The sequence below is a fragment of the Aquarana catesbeiana genome, linkage group LG02, assembly GCF_042186555.1.
Source record: "Aquarana catesbeiana isolate 2022-GZ linkage group LG02, ASM4218655v1, whole genome shotgun sequence".
NCBI classification, from domain to species: Eukaryota; Metazoa; Chordata; class Amphibia; order Anura; family Ranidae; genus Aquarana; species Aquarana catesbeiana.
The window spans coordinates 406,387,283-406,402,150 of record NC_133325.1 but is presented as its reverse complement, the minus strand read 5'-3'; positions in this window follow the sequence as shown (position 1 = coordinate 406,402,150).

The window sequence follows — 14,868 nt, the reverse complement described above, 5'->3', positions numbered from 1 at the left end:
TTCCTCCGATCCCCCATAGGGGAGAGCGGAGATCTGACAGGGCGGTCCCTGCACAGTGTGCCGGTCCCGCCCTGTCATCTGCCTGCTCAGCTGGGGAAAACGGAGCGATCTCCGCTGAGCGGATAAACACGGGGCGGATCAACACGGATCCGTCCCGTGTGAAAGGGGCCTTAGAAGCAGATTGGCTACCTTGCATAGCTACCCCAGACTCTGAGTGCTCCGATTTTAGTAAATCTCCTGTGTCACTAAAGTCCTTGGAAATGCTCTTTTTTTTTTTTAAACATTTGACCCCTGAAAAGTTTTACCCCCCCTTCATGACCATGCCATTTTTTGCCGTTCGGCACTCTGCTACTTTAACAATTTCAGCCCTGGAAGGATTTACCCCCTTAATGACCAGGCCGTTTTATGCGATATGGCACTGCGTCGCTTTAACAGACAATTTAATTGCGCGGTCATGCTACACTGTACCCAAATGAAATTGATGTCCTTTTTTCCCCCCTACAAATAGAGCTTTCTTTTGGTGGTATGTGATCACCTCTGCGGTTTTTATTTGTTGCGCTATAAACAAAAAGTTTAAAAAAAAAAAAATGACAATTTTGAAAAAAATAACAGTATTTTTTACTTTCTGCTATAATACATATCCAAAAAAATTTTTAAAAATCTAATTTCTTCATCAATTTATGCCAATATGTATTCTCCATATTTTTGGTAATAAAAATCGCAATAAGTGTATATTGATTGGTTTGCGTAAAAGTTATAGCGTCTACAAAATAGGGGATAGATTTATAGCATTTTTATTATTATTATTTTTTTTACTAGTAATGGCGGCGATCTGCGATTTTTATTGTGACTGCAACATTATGGCAGACACATTGGACACTTTTGACACATTTTTGGGACCATTGGCATTTATACAGCGATCAGTGCTATAAAAATGCATTGATTACTGTAAAAATGTCACTGGCAGGGTAGGGGTTAACACTAGCGGGCGATCAAGGGGTTAATTGTTCCCTGTGTGTGTTTTTAACTGTGGGGGGAGGGGACTGACCTAGAGGAAATGACAGATTGTTATTCCTAGCTATTAGGAACACACGATCTGTCATTCCTAACAGAATAGGGATTTGTGTGTTTACACACACTCGTCCCTGTTCTGCCTCTCGTGCCTGTGATCGCTCATAGCCGGTGGTCACCGCGACCGTCAGCCACGAGCATCAGCACTCCCGCAGTGCAGCAGGCGCGTGCCTGCTATCCCGCTTAAAGGAGCCAACGTATAGCTACGACGGCTCGAGGGATCGTGCCAACCTGCCGCAGTTTAATGACGGCGTCTGATCAGCAAGTGGTTAAAGATCAAGAGCTGAAAAAATTAATTTATTGGGTTTAGAAACACTTCTCTGTTCTTTGTAATGTATTGAAAGATTTGGGTAAAAAAAGAAAAAAACACATTTCAAAGATATATTAGAAGTGATAGAAATGAGATTAGCATCAAAAGGGTTCATTAACTGAGAACACCTACTAATTGCTTAACAAGACACATCCAGTGAGATGAAATTAACCAATTGTATTGGGCCTGCGCTATTATCAATGAGAAAACCTCAGTTACCCTAGCCACAGTTGCAGTTTACATATGCGGGTATTTATTATCGCTATTTGCGCTTCAATGTGCGCCGGTTCGATTAATGACTTTTCCGGCGCACCAATTAATGTATGAATTGGTGCAGTGCCTTCTTCTTAGTAAATCACCCCCTGTGTGCTGAGGAATAACATGAATAGTGTGACAGACTCACCCGGGACAGAGGCTTGTGGAGGGGGTTGAATGCTAGCCTCTTGCCTACCAACTATGGGCCCTGGCATTTGAGGGAGCTACAAGCATTTAGGAAGATATTCTGTTATGTAATGCAAAAGGACATTATTAAGGAGGCCATGATGGTCTCTGCATGCTTGGGACTCATATAGCAGATGTATGTGAAAGGAATGCTGATTAATGATATCTGGAAAGCCCTGGGTCTCCTGTTGTCTACTAGTGTGGCTTCTAAGAGTATTTCACCCATTATTGTTTGTGCTAATTAACCTTGCTATTGTATGAAGGAGTCTAGTCTGGGTAAATGATTTAGTAAACTAGCTCATGTTAATTAGGTTTCTGGTTACAGGTGTATTGTTAGAGTAATATGAGCAGGAGGGAGGAACCTCCTCTTTTACTGTATATAAGACTTGTATTTTGGTTCTAATAAAAGAGTCCATGTTCAGCAACTAAACAAGTATCATCTTGTTTTGTGCTTATGAGTGGTTGGAATATCTGATATCTATATTCAGACTGGGAGGAAGTGGTATATGACGAAAGTACTCAAGCGGAGTGTGGGACGTTTTGTTACAAATAGCATTTCCTATTTGGATATCTGTCCCTCTACACATCTCCCAGTCCGAGCTCTGTAATTAACCTAGCAAACGGGGTGTGATCTAGAGAGTCAGTAGGGCGGCCACTGTAGGGTGACCACTTATCCATGTATTTGTCTAAAAGTTTATTAAAGTCTCCCATAACCCAAATGGGCACATTAGTATATGGTGCTATAAATTGGGCTAAACAGTTCAAGCTCTCGGAGGAGTAGGGTGGAGGGACATACAGTATATATTAGCAACAATACACATCAGACCAATTTACATAGTAAAAAGATAAATATGACCTGATCATCCACACAGGATTTGATCAGGTTAAAAGATACATCATTAGAGATTAAGATGCTAACTCCTCTGGGGTAGGTTGTAAGAGTGGAGTGAAACTGCATCCAATAGCCACGGTTCTGAAGCAGGGACAGAGTAGTAGATTGGAGATGTGTTTCCTGTTTGAGCCCAATTTTAATACCTTTTACTGCCTTCCCGAGACATTTTTCAAAATATAGAAAAATGCAAGGGGTACGCCCAGATATGTTTATTTTACGCTGTTTTACCCATTGTGCCATCTTTTTAAGAAAGAATGTCCAAAGGGATGAAATAGGAGTTGATTTCAGCCTTAAAAAGCCAAGAAAAATCTGGGAATGTCCATTTTCTGAAATCGGAAGTTACACCACCAAAATTTAAAAACGTCATCAATGTGACGTCACAAAAACAGAAAGTGGCTCTTTAACACCTTTTCCCTTGACCATTTTTCGCTTAAGGCATTATTTCATCCTTTTGGAGGGCTTTTGAGCCTATTTTAATACCTTTTACTGCCTTCCCGAGATTCTTTTTACAATTTTGAAAAATTTAAAGTGTGCGTCCCTGAAATTTTTATTTTACGCCTTTTTACCCATTCTGCCATCGTTTTAAGAAAGAATGACCAGAGGAATTAAATATGAGATGATTTCAGCCTTAAAAAGCCAAGAAATATCTGGGAATGCTCATTTTCTCAAACCGGAAGTGACACCACCAAAAGTCAAAAAAATCATCAACATGACGTCACCAAAACAGCAAGTGACCCTTCAACTCCTTTTCCTTTGACCATTTTCTATTTCAAGCATTGTTTCATACTTTTGGAAGGCTTTTGAGCCCATGTCAATACCTTTCACTGTCTTCCTTAGACGTTTTTTAAAATGTCAAAAAATCTAACGGATGCGCCTAGAAATTTAAATTTTATGCCTTTTTAACCATTGTGCCATCTTTTTAAGAAAAGAATGACCAGAGGGGTAAAATATAGGTTGAATTCAGCATTCAAAAGCCAAGGAAAATATGGGAATGCCCATTTTCTAAAACCAGAAGTGACACCGCCAAGAGTCAAAAACATCATCAACGTGACATCACCAAAACAGGAAGTAGCCCTTTAAAACCTTTTCCCCTGACCATTTTCCATTTCAAGCATTGTTTCATCATTTTGGAGGGCTTTTGAGCCCATTTTAATACCTTTTCTGCCTGCCCAAGATATTTTTTTCAAAATTTTGAAAAATGCAGGGGGTGAATCCCGAAATTTGTATTTTACGCTGTTTTACCCACTGTGCCATCTTTTTAAGAAAAAATGACCAAAGGGATGAAAAATGAGTTGATTTCAGCCTTAAAAAGCCAAGAAATATCTGGGAGTGCCTATTTTCTCAAACCGAAAGTGAAACCACAGAAAGTCAAAAATATCATCAACGTGACATCACCAAAACAGGAAATGTCCCCCTAACACCATTTTCCTGGACCGTTTTGCATTACAAGCATTGTTTCATCCTTTTGGAGAGCTTTTGAGCCCATTTTAATACCTTTTACTGCCTTCCTGATAGTTTTTTTTTAATTTTGAAAAATGTAATGGGTGTGCCCCAAAAATTTTTATTTATGCCTTTTTACCCATTCTGCCATCTTTTTAAGAAAGAATGACCAGAGGAATAAAATATAAGTTGAATTCAGCATTAAAAAGCCAAGAAACATCTGGGACTGGCCATTTTCTCAAACCAGAAGTTACACCAACAAAAGTCAAAAACGTCATCAACGTGACATCACCAAAACAGGAAGTGACCTTTTAACAGCTTTTCCATTGACCATTTTTTATTTCCAGCATTGTTTCATCATTTTGGAGGGCTTTTGAGCCCATTTTAATACATTTTACTGCCTTCCCGAGACGTATTTTTAACATTCGTAAAATGTAACGGTGCGCCCTGACATTTTTATTTTACGCCTTTTACGCCTTTTACCCTTTATGCTATCTTTTTAAGAAAGAATGACCAGAAGGGTGAAATATGAGTTGATTTCAGCCTTAAAAAGCCAAAAAAAATCTGGTAATGCCTATTTTCCCAAACCGGAAGTGACACCGCCAAAAGTCAAAAACGTCATCAACGTGATGTCACCAAAACAGCATATAACCCTTTAACACCTTTTCCCTTTACCATTTTCTATTTCAAGGATTGTTTCATCCTTTTGGAGGTTTTTGAGCTGATTTTAATACCTTTTAATGCCTTCAAGAGATGTCTATGGTGCTAGGAACCCCAAATTTGGTCTGCAAACCCAGTGGAACTAGCACTACAACATATCCAACGCTGGGGTTCCTAGCACCAAGTGGCCCCGAGATATGGGGCCCCAAAGTTGGTTCGGAAAATGTCATTCTCTGCTGCAGAAAAGTGCTTGGCATTTTCCGAACTGAGTTTGGTGCCCCGAATCTCAGGGCCACTTGGTGTTAGGAACCCCAAATTTGGTCTGCAAACCCAGTGGAACTAGCACTACAACATATCCAACGCTGGGGTTCCTAGCACCAAGTGGCCCCAAGATATGGGGCCCCAAAGTTGGTTCAGAAAATGTCATTCTCTGCTGCAGAAAAGTGCTTGGCATTTTCTGAACTGAGTTTGGTGCCCCGAATCTCGAGGCCACTTGGTGTTAGGAACCCAAAATTTGGTCTGCAAACCCAGTGGAACTAGCACTACAACATATCCAACGCTGGGGTTCCTAGCACTAAGTGGCCCCGAGATATGGGGACCCAAATTTGGTTTGGAAAATGTCATTCTCTGCTGCAGAAAAGTGCTTGACATTTTCCGAACCGACTTTGGGGCCCTGTATCTCGGGGCCACTTGGTGCTAGGAACCCCAACTTTGGATATGTTATAGTGCTGGTTCTACTGGGTTTGCAGACCCATTTGGGGTTCCTAGCAGAAAGTGGCCCCGGGATACAGGGCCCCAAAATTGGTCAACTGTGTCCATCTGCAGCAATGTCATTTCGGGACCCTTTGGTTCCAGAGACCCCAAATTTAGGTGCCTCGGCTTATATTCGGATCGACTTATACTCGAGTATATACGGTAATATTTTTTACTTTTTGCTATAATAATTACCCCAATTTAAAAAAAAAATCCTCAGTTTAGGCCGATATGTATTCTTCTACATATTTTTGGTAAAAACAAATCCCAATAAGCGTATATTGATTGGTTTGTGCAAAAGTTATAGCGCCTACAAAATAGGGGATAGTTTTATGGCATTTTTTTTAAATTTTTTTTTTACTAGTAATGGCGGCGATCTGTGATTTTTATCGTGACTGCGACATTGCGGCGGACACATCGGACACTTTTGACGCTATTTTGGGACCATTCACATTTATACAGTGATCAGTGCTAAAAAAATGCACTGATTACTGTATAAATGTCACTGGCAGGTAAGGAGCTGACACTAGGGGGGCGATCGAGGGGTTAAATATGTTACCTAGCGAGTGATTCTAACTATGGGGGGAGGGGACTCACAAGGGGAGGAGACCGATCAGTGTTCCTCTGTACTGGGAACACATGATCGGTCTCCTCTCCCCTGACAGGATGTGGATCTGTATAAATGGCACTGGCAGGGAAGGGCTTAACACTAAGGGGCGATCAAGGGGTTAAATTTGTTCCCTGGGAGGTGTTTCTAACTGTGGGGGGGAGTGGATTCACTGGCTGAAAAGAGAGATCGATCTCTCACTTTTCTTCCCTGACTGATGAGCGGTGTACTTTGTTTACAACGATCAATGTGGATGAAGAAATCTCTTTCAGAAAAAAAGTGTGTGGTATGCCCACCATTAGAATACTGCCCTGCATCCACCCACTTCTAATGATGGGCATACATGCAATGGGTTTTTTTTGGCTGAACGAAAAAAAAAAGAACCTAAACAGATTCCTTCATTCACATCAATTGATGTGGATGAAGAAATCTCTGCCAAGAAAAGTGAAAAAAATATATGCCGAAGTATAGGGGTGATTCGCCCTCTGTCCACCCCAGCCCCTATGCTTCAGCATATGTTTTATTTTTAATTTTTTTTTTTAACTGCGGTGGTAAAATCACCTTCTACAGCGCTGGAGTCACTGATTTACGTATTGTTAGAGCAAACCCTGTTGCTGTCAAAATAAACAAACGGTTAACATTAAAACACTGTATCAATAAAAAACATAAAAGTGGATGCAAACTCACTCTCATCCTTTCTAAACTACTGCCATAGTGCTGATCTATAAGGATATACATGCCTCCTGCATGTATCCTTACCTGTCAAATGCCTCCCCTCTGTCTGTTATGAGACCCGAAAAACTGCAGATTCTGTGGGTGGGTCTGTTGTCCAGAGCTCGGTGGGTGGAGTCGTGATGTCAGTAGACTCCACGCCCACCTCTACACTCCCCCTGTCAACATGCATTTTCTCCTGTGTTTTTTTACACTGAACTTCTGCTATGATCACTAACATCCAGTCAAAACCCAGAAAGGTCACCACATGACTTCAGCATGCCCAGTCATGCTGAGGTGTGGAGCAGCCAATCCTGGGAGAGCTGGAGAAGAATAGAGGGGGGGGGATGGAAAGTACACAGAATGCCTCTCTAAGGCTGGTTCATGAGATAAGGAAATCACCTGTCACTCACAGCAAGGGGGAAGAACTGACTACTATTTCTCTGTGTCAGTTTTTATCTTACTGAAAAAAGATAAGAGTATTGCTCAGAGCTGGATTAACTCTTCGTGGCAAGACTGGGCACAGATGACATGAAATCCTATACTGTACAAGGTGCAAGCCTTAATTTAAAAAAAAAAAATCGGGGTTACATCCACTTTAACTCAATAAAACAACTTTTTTTTATTGCAATCTGTGCCAAAAAAAAAAAGTAAAAAATGTATGTTGAAGCATAGGGGCGATCCGCCATCTGTCCACCCCAGTCCCTGTGCTTCACCATATAAAGTGGGGAAAATTATGTGATTCCCTGCCTACTTACAAAAAAATGAAGGGTCTATAATTGTTATCATAGGTGTATTTTAAATGATAGAGACAGAATATTTACCAAAAATCCAGAAAAAAAAAAAACATAAAACAAATTACCGTATTTATCGGCGTATAACACGCACTTTTTTTCTCTACGAATCGTGCCTGCGTGTCATACGCCGATATCTCTTTTTTTTTTTTTACCAACGGGGGGGTGGGGCAGGAGTGTCATGCTGGTCGCCCCGCCAGCGTACTCTAAAGATTAAAAAAAAATCACTGCCAGTCCCTTCACATAAATCCTTTGAACACTGTGTAAGTGTCATAGTAAACCGAAGCCGGCAAATACCTCATTCTCCCCGTTCTTTCTGGTCGCTTTCCTTCTCCCGCTCCTCCTCTGAGTGTAGCTTTAGATTGGAGGAGGAGAGCAGTCATGTTAAACATCAGAGGAGAGCGATCATGTGACCAGCCGGAAAGAATGCAGCTAATGGGGTATTTGCAGGCTTTGATTTACGACAGTGACAAAGTGTAGGAAGAATCTATGAGCAGGGACTGGCAGTGATATTTTTTAAACTTTAGAGTACGCTGACAGTGCTGTCCCTGGGGGGTCTCCTGGGAGTGCAATGTAAAGGAGCTGTGTACTGTGCAGGGGGAGGAGCCAGTGTAATGTAAAGGGGCTGTGCAATGTTTAAGGGGGCTACGTAATGTGGGGGAGGGATCTGTGTAATGTAAAGGGGTCTGTGCAATGTTCAGGGGGTCTTTGGTCTGTGTATTGTGCGGGGGGGGGGGGGGGCTTTGGAATGTAAAAGGGGCTGTGGAAAGACTTTTTCCTGAAACTTCCCTCCTAAAATTAGGGTGTGTGTTATACACCTGTGCGTGTTATACACCGATAAATACAGTAAGTTGCAGTTCAGCGAGTAAAATAAGTATTTGATCCCCAAGCAAAACATGACTTAGTACTTGATGAAGAAACCCTTGTTGGCAAGCACAGAGGTAAGAAGTTTGTTGTAGTTGGTTACCAAGTTAGCACACAACTCAGGAGGAATTTTGATCCACTCTTTTCTTTATAAATCTTCTCAAATTCCTTAAGGTTTCTTGGCAACTCAAAGTTTCGTTTTCCTCCATAAATTTTCTATAGGATTAAGGTCTGGAGACTCACTAGGCCACTCCATGACCCTAATGTGCTTCTTCTTGAGCCACTCCTTTGTTGCTATGTTTTGTCATGATGAAAGACCCATCCACGACCCATCTTTAGTGTTCTGGCTGAGGGAAGAGGGTTTGAGTCCAAGATTTTACAATACATGGGCCCGTCCATTGGCCCCTCAATGCAGCAAAGTCGCCCTGCACCTTTAGCAGAGAAACAGCCCCAAATCAACAAGTTTCCACTTCCGTGCTTAACTGTAGGGATGGTGTTCTTAGGGTCATGGTCAGCATTTTTCTTCCTCCAAACACGGTGAGTCGAGATAATTCCAAAGAGCTCAATTTTGGTCTTATCTGACCACCACACTTTCTTCCAATCCTTCTCTGAATCATTTAGATCAAGGATATGCAATTAGCAGACCTCCAGCTGTTGCAAAACTACAAGTCCCATCATGCCTCTGGGTGTCATGCTTGTGGCTGTCAGAGTCTTGCTATGCCTCATGGGACTTGTAGTTCTGCAACAGCTGCAGGTCCGCTAATTGCATATCCCTGATTTAGATGTTCATTGGCATGACTGTACATGTGCCTTCTTGAGGAGGGGGACTCGTCATGTTTGGAGGAAGAAAATGCTGACTATGACCCTAAGAGCACCATGCCTACAGTCAAGCACAGAGGTGGAAACATGCTTTGTGGCGGTTGAACAGAGCCAATTGGAATAAATATACAGACACTTTTTTGTACCAGCGTACCACCTCCTTTAACCACTTCCCTACCCGCGTATGTACATATGACGTCCACAGATGGGATCTCCCATCCTGGGTGGACGTCATATGACGTCCTGGGATTCCCGGCCGTCTAGGGGGCGCGTGCGCCCGCCGCGTTGCTCGGGTCCCGGTGCGTGTGCCCGGCGGCCGCGATGTTCGCCGGGCACCCGCGATTGCCCGTTAACCGGGCCGGACCGTGGATCTGTGTGTGTAAACACACAGATCCACGTCCTGTCAGGTGAGAGGAGAGCGATCTGTGTCCCCAGTACAGCGGAACACTGATCTGTCTCCTCCCCTTGTACGTCCCCGCCCCCTACAGTTAGAAGCATTCCCTAGGAAACACATTTAACCCCTTGTGTCCCCCTAGTGGTTAACCCCTTCACTGCCTGTCACATTTACACAGTAATCAATGCAATTTTATAGCACTGATCGCTGTATAAATGTGAATGGTCCCAAAAATGTGTCAAAAGTGTCCGATGTGTCCGCCATAATGTCGCAGTCACGAAAAAAAATCGCGATCGCCGCTATTACTAGTAAAAAAAAATAAATAAATAATTTTTTTAAAAAAATGCCATAAATCTATCCCGTATTTTGTAGACGCTATAACTTTTGCGCAAACCAATCAATATACGCTTATTGCGATTTTTTTTACCAAAAATATGTAGAAGAATATGTATCGGCCGAAACTGAGGAAAAAAAATTTTTTTTTTTTTTTTTAAATTGTGATATTTATTATAGCAAAAAGTAAAAATTATTGTGTTTTTTTCAAAATTGTCGCTCTTCTTTTGTTTATAGCGCAAAAAATAAAAACCGCAGAGGTGATCAAATACCACCAAAAGAAAGCTCTATTTGTGGGGAAAAAAAGGACGTCAATTTTGTTTGGGTACAATGTCGCACGACCGCACAATTTTCGTTGAAAGTGTGACAGCGCTGAAAACTAAAAATTGGTCTGGGAAGGAAGGGGGTGAAAATGCCCTGTATTGAACCGGTTAAATAAGTTCAAAAATTACCAAGACAGGATTAGAGTTTAAAGGTGCAAACAATCAATGGAAACCGATATTACAAAAATATACATTTTATTAAACAGACAAATTTAAAACGAGAGAAATAATTTTATATATGTTAAAAAAGAGCATAATAAAGCTCAGTGGTCACAATACAAAAGAATGTTTGCCTCTACATGTTTCACCACAATCGTGGCTTCTTCTGGAGCTTTTGTAGGACCTTAATACATTACCACCCTTTAAATGATCACGGTTCCAAAGAATCCTCAGGGCCCGTCAAGAGATCCAATGAGGTGCCTGTGTGCCAAAAATGAGGGGGGAACAATAACCCCGTAATCACACCCTGTTATAGTGAGAAGTTAACGAATTGATGGACTGATACTAATATCCTCCCAAAGACGCAAACATCATGTGCTGGCAGCAAACTTCAAAGGGACTGTGCCATCTGAGCACTTCATTCTTTGAGAGTACCAATGTTCCTTAAAGCGGAGTTCCACCCAAAAGTGGAACTTCCCACTCATCTGATTCCTCCCTCGCCCGCAATGGCGGCGGCAGCATTCGACAGCTGATGGAAACATCAGCTGCAGTGCCGACATTGCTGGACTCCAGGACAGGTAAGTGTCCTATTATTAAAAGCCAGCAGCTGCAGTAGGTGTAGCTGTTGGGTTTGAATTTATTTTTTTGGGTGGACCTCCGCTTTAACCACTTCAGCCCCAGAAGATTTGGCTGCTCAATGACCAGGTCATTTTTTGTGATACAGCACTGTGTCGCTTTGACAATTGCGCGGTTGTGCGACGCTGTGCCCAAATAAAATTGACGTCCTTTTTTTCCCACAAATTTTGAAAAAAAAAAACAACACACAATCTTTTACTTTTTGCTATAATAACCCACATTTTTTATCAAAAAAAAATAATTTTATGTGTATTCTACATATTTTTGGTAAAAAAAAAAAAAAAAAAAAATCAATCGCATTAAGCATATATTGATTGGTTTGGGCAAAAGTTATAGTGTCTACAAAATAGGGGATAGATTTATGGCATTTTTATTATTATTTTTTTACTAGTAATGGCAGCAGTCTGCAATTTTTATCAGGACTGCAATATTGTGGCAGACATATCGGACACTTTTGACACATTTTTGGGACCATTGACAATTATACAGCGATCAGTGCTATAAAAATGCACTGATTACTGTATAAATGTCACTGGCAAGGAAGGGGTTAACACTAGGGGGTGATCAAGGGGTTAACTGTGTTCCCTCACTGTGTTCTAACTGTAGGGGGAGAGACCGGTGTTCATACATAGTATGAACACACGATCTGTCTCTACTCCCCTGAGAGAACCGGGATCTGTGTGTTTACACACAGATCCCAGTTCTCGATCTGTCACGAGTGATCACGGAAGCCCAGCAGTCCTCACGCCCCTAGTGATACCAAATTAAGGAACATTAGTACTCTCAAAGAAGGAAGTGCTCAGATGGCACAGTCCCTTTGAAGTTTGCGTCTTTCTTTCTTTCTCACTATAACAGGGTGCGATTACAGGGTTATTGTTCTCCCCTCATTTTTGGCACACAGACACCTCATTGGACCTCTTGGCAGGTCCTGAGGATTCTTTGAAACCATGATCATTTAAAGGGTGGTAATGCAGAAGAAGAACCCATGATTGTGCTGAAACATGTAGAGGCAAACATTCTTTTGTATTGTGACCACTGAGCTTTATTATGCGCATGCATATATTATATTATATATATATATATATTATATTTCTCATTTAAAATTTGTCTGTTTAATAAAATGTATATTTTTGTAATATCAGTTTCCATTGATTGTTTGCACCTTTAAACTCCAATCCTGTCTTGGTAATTTTTGAACTTCAACAACACCAGTCGTCGTTGTAATTTGGATTGCCATATCTGCGTGAACAGGCTCTCTCCCCCTAAGTGGGGCATTTACAAGCCGTGGGGAATGCCCCGGCAATTAGATCGCACGGTGCCACATGCACAAATTCCAAATGGAAAGAGGTGTCTAAAAAGTGGCACACTTGTATAAAAACTGTCCACGTATAAAAATGGTACCCCTTTCTGAATAAGGGTGACTAAGTCCCAAACAATCTTGCCACTGCTCCCTATGTGTTCTGGGCAGTTGGGGGGCTCCATGCTGCTATTTTTGACCTTGTAAACCAGGAAAGTCCATGTATAGCCTGTTGCCCTGTCACAGACCCTATACATTTTGACTCCATATCTGGCACGCTTGCTGGGGAGAAACTGTTTAAAAACAAGGCAGCCAGAAAACGTAATCAGGGACTTATCTACGCAGACATCTTGTTGGGGGATATACAGCCTGCAAATTTTTGGTTGAAGTGGTTTACGAGGGGCCAAATTGTAGAGCCAATCATATCCAGGGCCCCTCCGAGGACGACAGAGTTCATTGACTTTGAAGTGCATAAACCGCAATATTTGCTTGTATCTAGCCCTGGCCATGGCAGCCATGTACGGATATATGATGAATTGGGTCAGAGGACAAATATGACCGCAACTCATTTATTATAGTAATGCCCATGTTGAGGGATAGGCCCAGAAAGGTCTTAAAAATTCAGGAACCATGATAGATTTTCATGCAAAATTGTCTGACAAGGGTCAAATTTGGGTTTGCGGCGATAAATTGATTAGCATATAAATTGCTTCAATCCACAATAGATCCAAACAGATCCTTTGTGAAAAACCACAGGGTGTTAAATCTGCTGTTTCCATCTGCAATCCAGTGAATGGGGGAAGTAAGGGCGCTGCAGAATCTGTGGGCTGTCAATCAGGATTTGCAAGCACATCCGGAAGGGCACCATGGGCTCTACGGGCCTGCATTCTAATTCTTCATGGCTGCGGGACACTACTTTTGCTAGCCACCGCTCCAGCTTGAACTGCACTTATGGGACTCACCACGTCACCAAGTGTTACTGCAGTGCTGGTTTGTCTTTGACCAGGGTGTACTAGGGTGCTGGTACTTGCCAGTTCACCAGAAGGTAGAGCGGCAAAAGTACCGGCTCTCTGCTGCATATGAAAATCATGCGATTGTAACACCTCAGCAACAGAGGAACGGGGTCGGGTACGCCAGACCATAGTAGGCTGCTCAGTATCCTGTAGGCCTCTTCATTAGTGTACCTTTTGACATTTTGGCCAATAAATTTATAGGTACCTAGTGTGACTCACAGTTAAAAAAGCAGCTGGTTGTCAAGGACTGTTTGAACCGCTACAAAAAAATATTTAACTGCTAGCGCTAGCAGAGATCAGGCCTGACTCTGCTAACGCTGCAGTTTTATGTACTGTGTATCGGAAGTGACAGTGATCTGTTGAAAATGCAGTTGTTGGGGGGGGCTGACCCTGCCAACACTGCATTTTTGGGACGCTAGTATAGTTCTGATCAAAGATATTGATATTCAGACTACACTAGTAATGGAAGTATATAGGGGGTCTGCATAGTGTTACTGGCAATCAAAGGGTTAAAATTGATTAGTGAATATGTGGCGGGCAATCGACCGCTGTCCGAGATTGACGTCGATGTTGACGCCAACTGGCGTCATCCGTGACACTAATACAGTGATTAGAAAAAAAGATCTTTACACTGTACTAATGACACTGACAGGGAGCAAAAAGGTTAACTGGGGGCGATCAGGGGGTTAAAACTTTATTAGGGAAAATGTGGCAGAACCTTCATGCTATATAAAAGACTGATGCTAACAGGCGTCATCCGTGACACTAATACAGTGATCAGAAAAAAAAAAAAAACATACCTGTACACTGTACTGACACTGACCGGGAGTAAAAGGGTTAACTGGGGGTAATAATTTTATAAGGGAATATATGGCAGGTACCCTGAATCCATTTGGGACTGACGCGAACGCTATTTAGCGTCACAAGTGAGACCAATACAGTGATCAGTAAAAAAAATCTGTACAATGTACTTAGTGACAGGGAGTGAAACGGTTAACGGGGGGGGGGGGGGGGGATGATCAGGGAGTTAAACGTGCCTGTGTGTCCTGGTGTCAGTGTAGTGCTATACTCACGGTAGATGTTCTCTCCTCTCACGCTAGCACAGGACATTCTGCCATTCGTCAGAACCGATCAGCAGGTCCAGGCCATAAAGCATTGGCCTGGACCTGATGACCGATCAGTTCTGAATCGAATCTGATCACTGCAGGGACGGCGGGCACGAATTACGTACAGGTACATGATTTTGCGCAGCCGGGCCGCCCTGCTGCAGTATATATACACGCACACACGTGGGGCAGTCCAGAAGTGGTTAATGCTATATATGTTTTCACTGTAGAATCTCTGAATTATG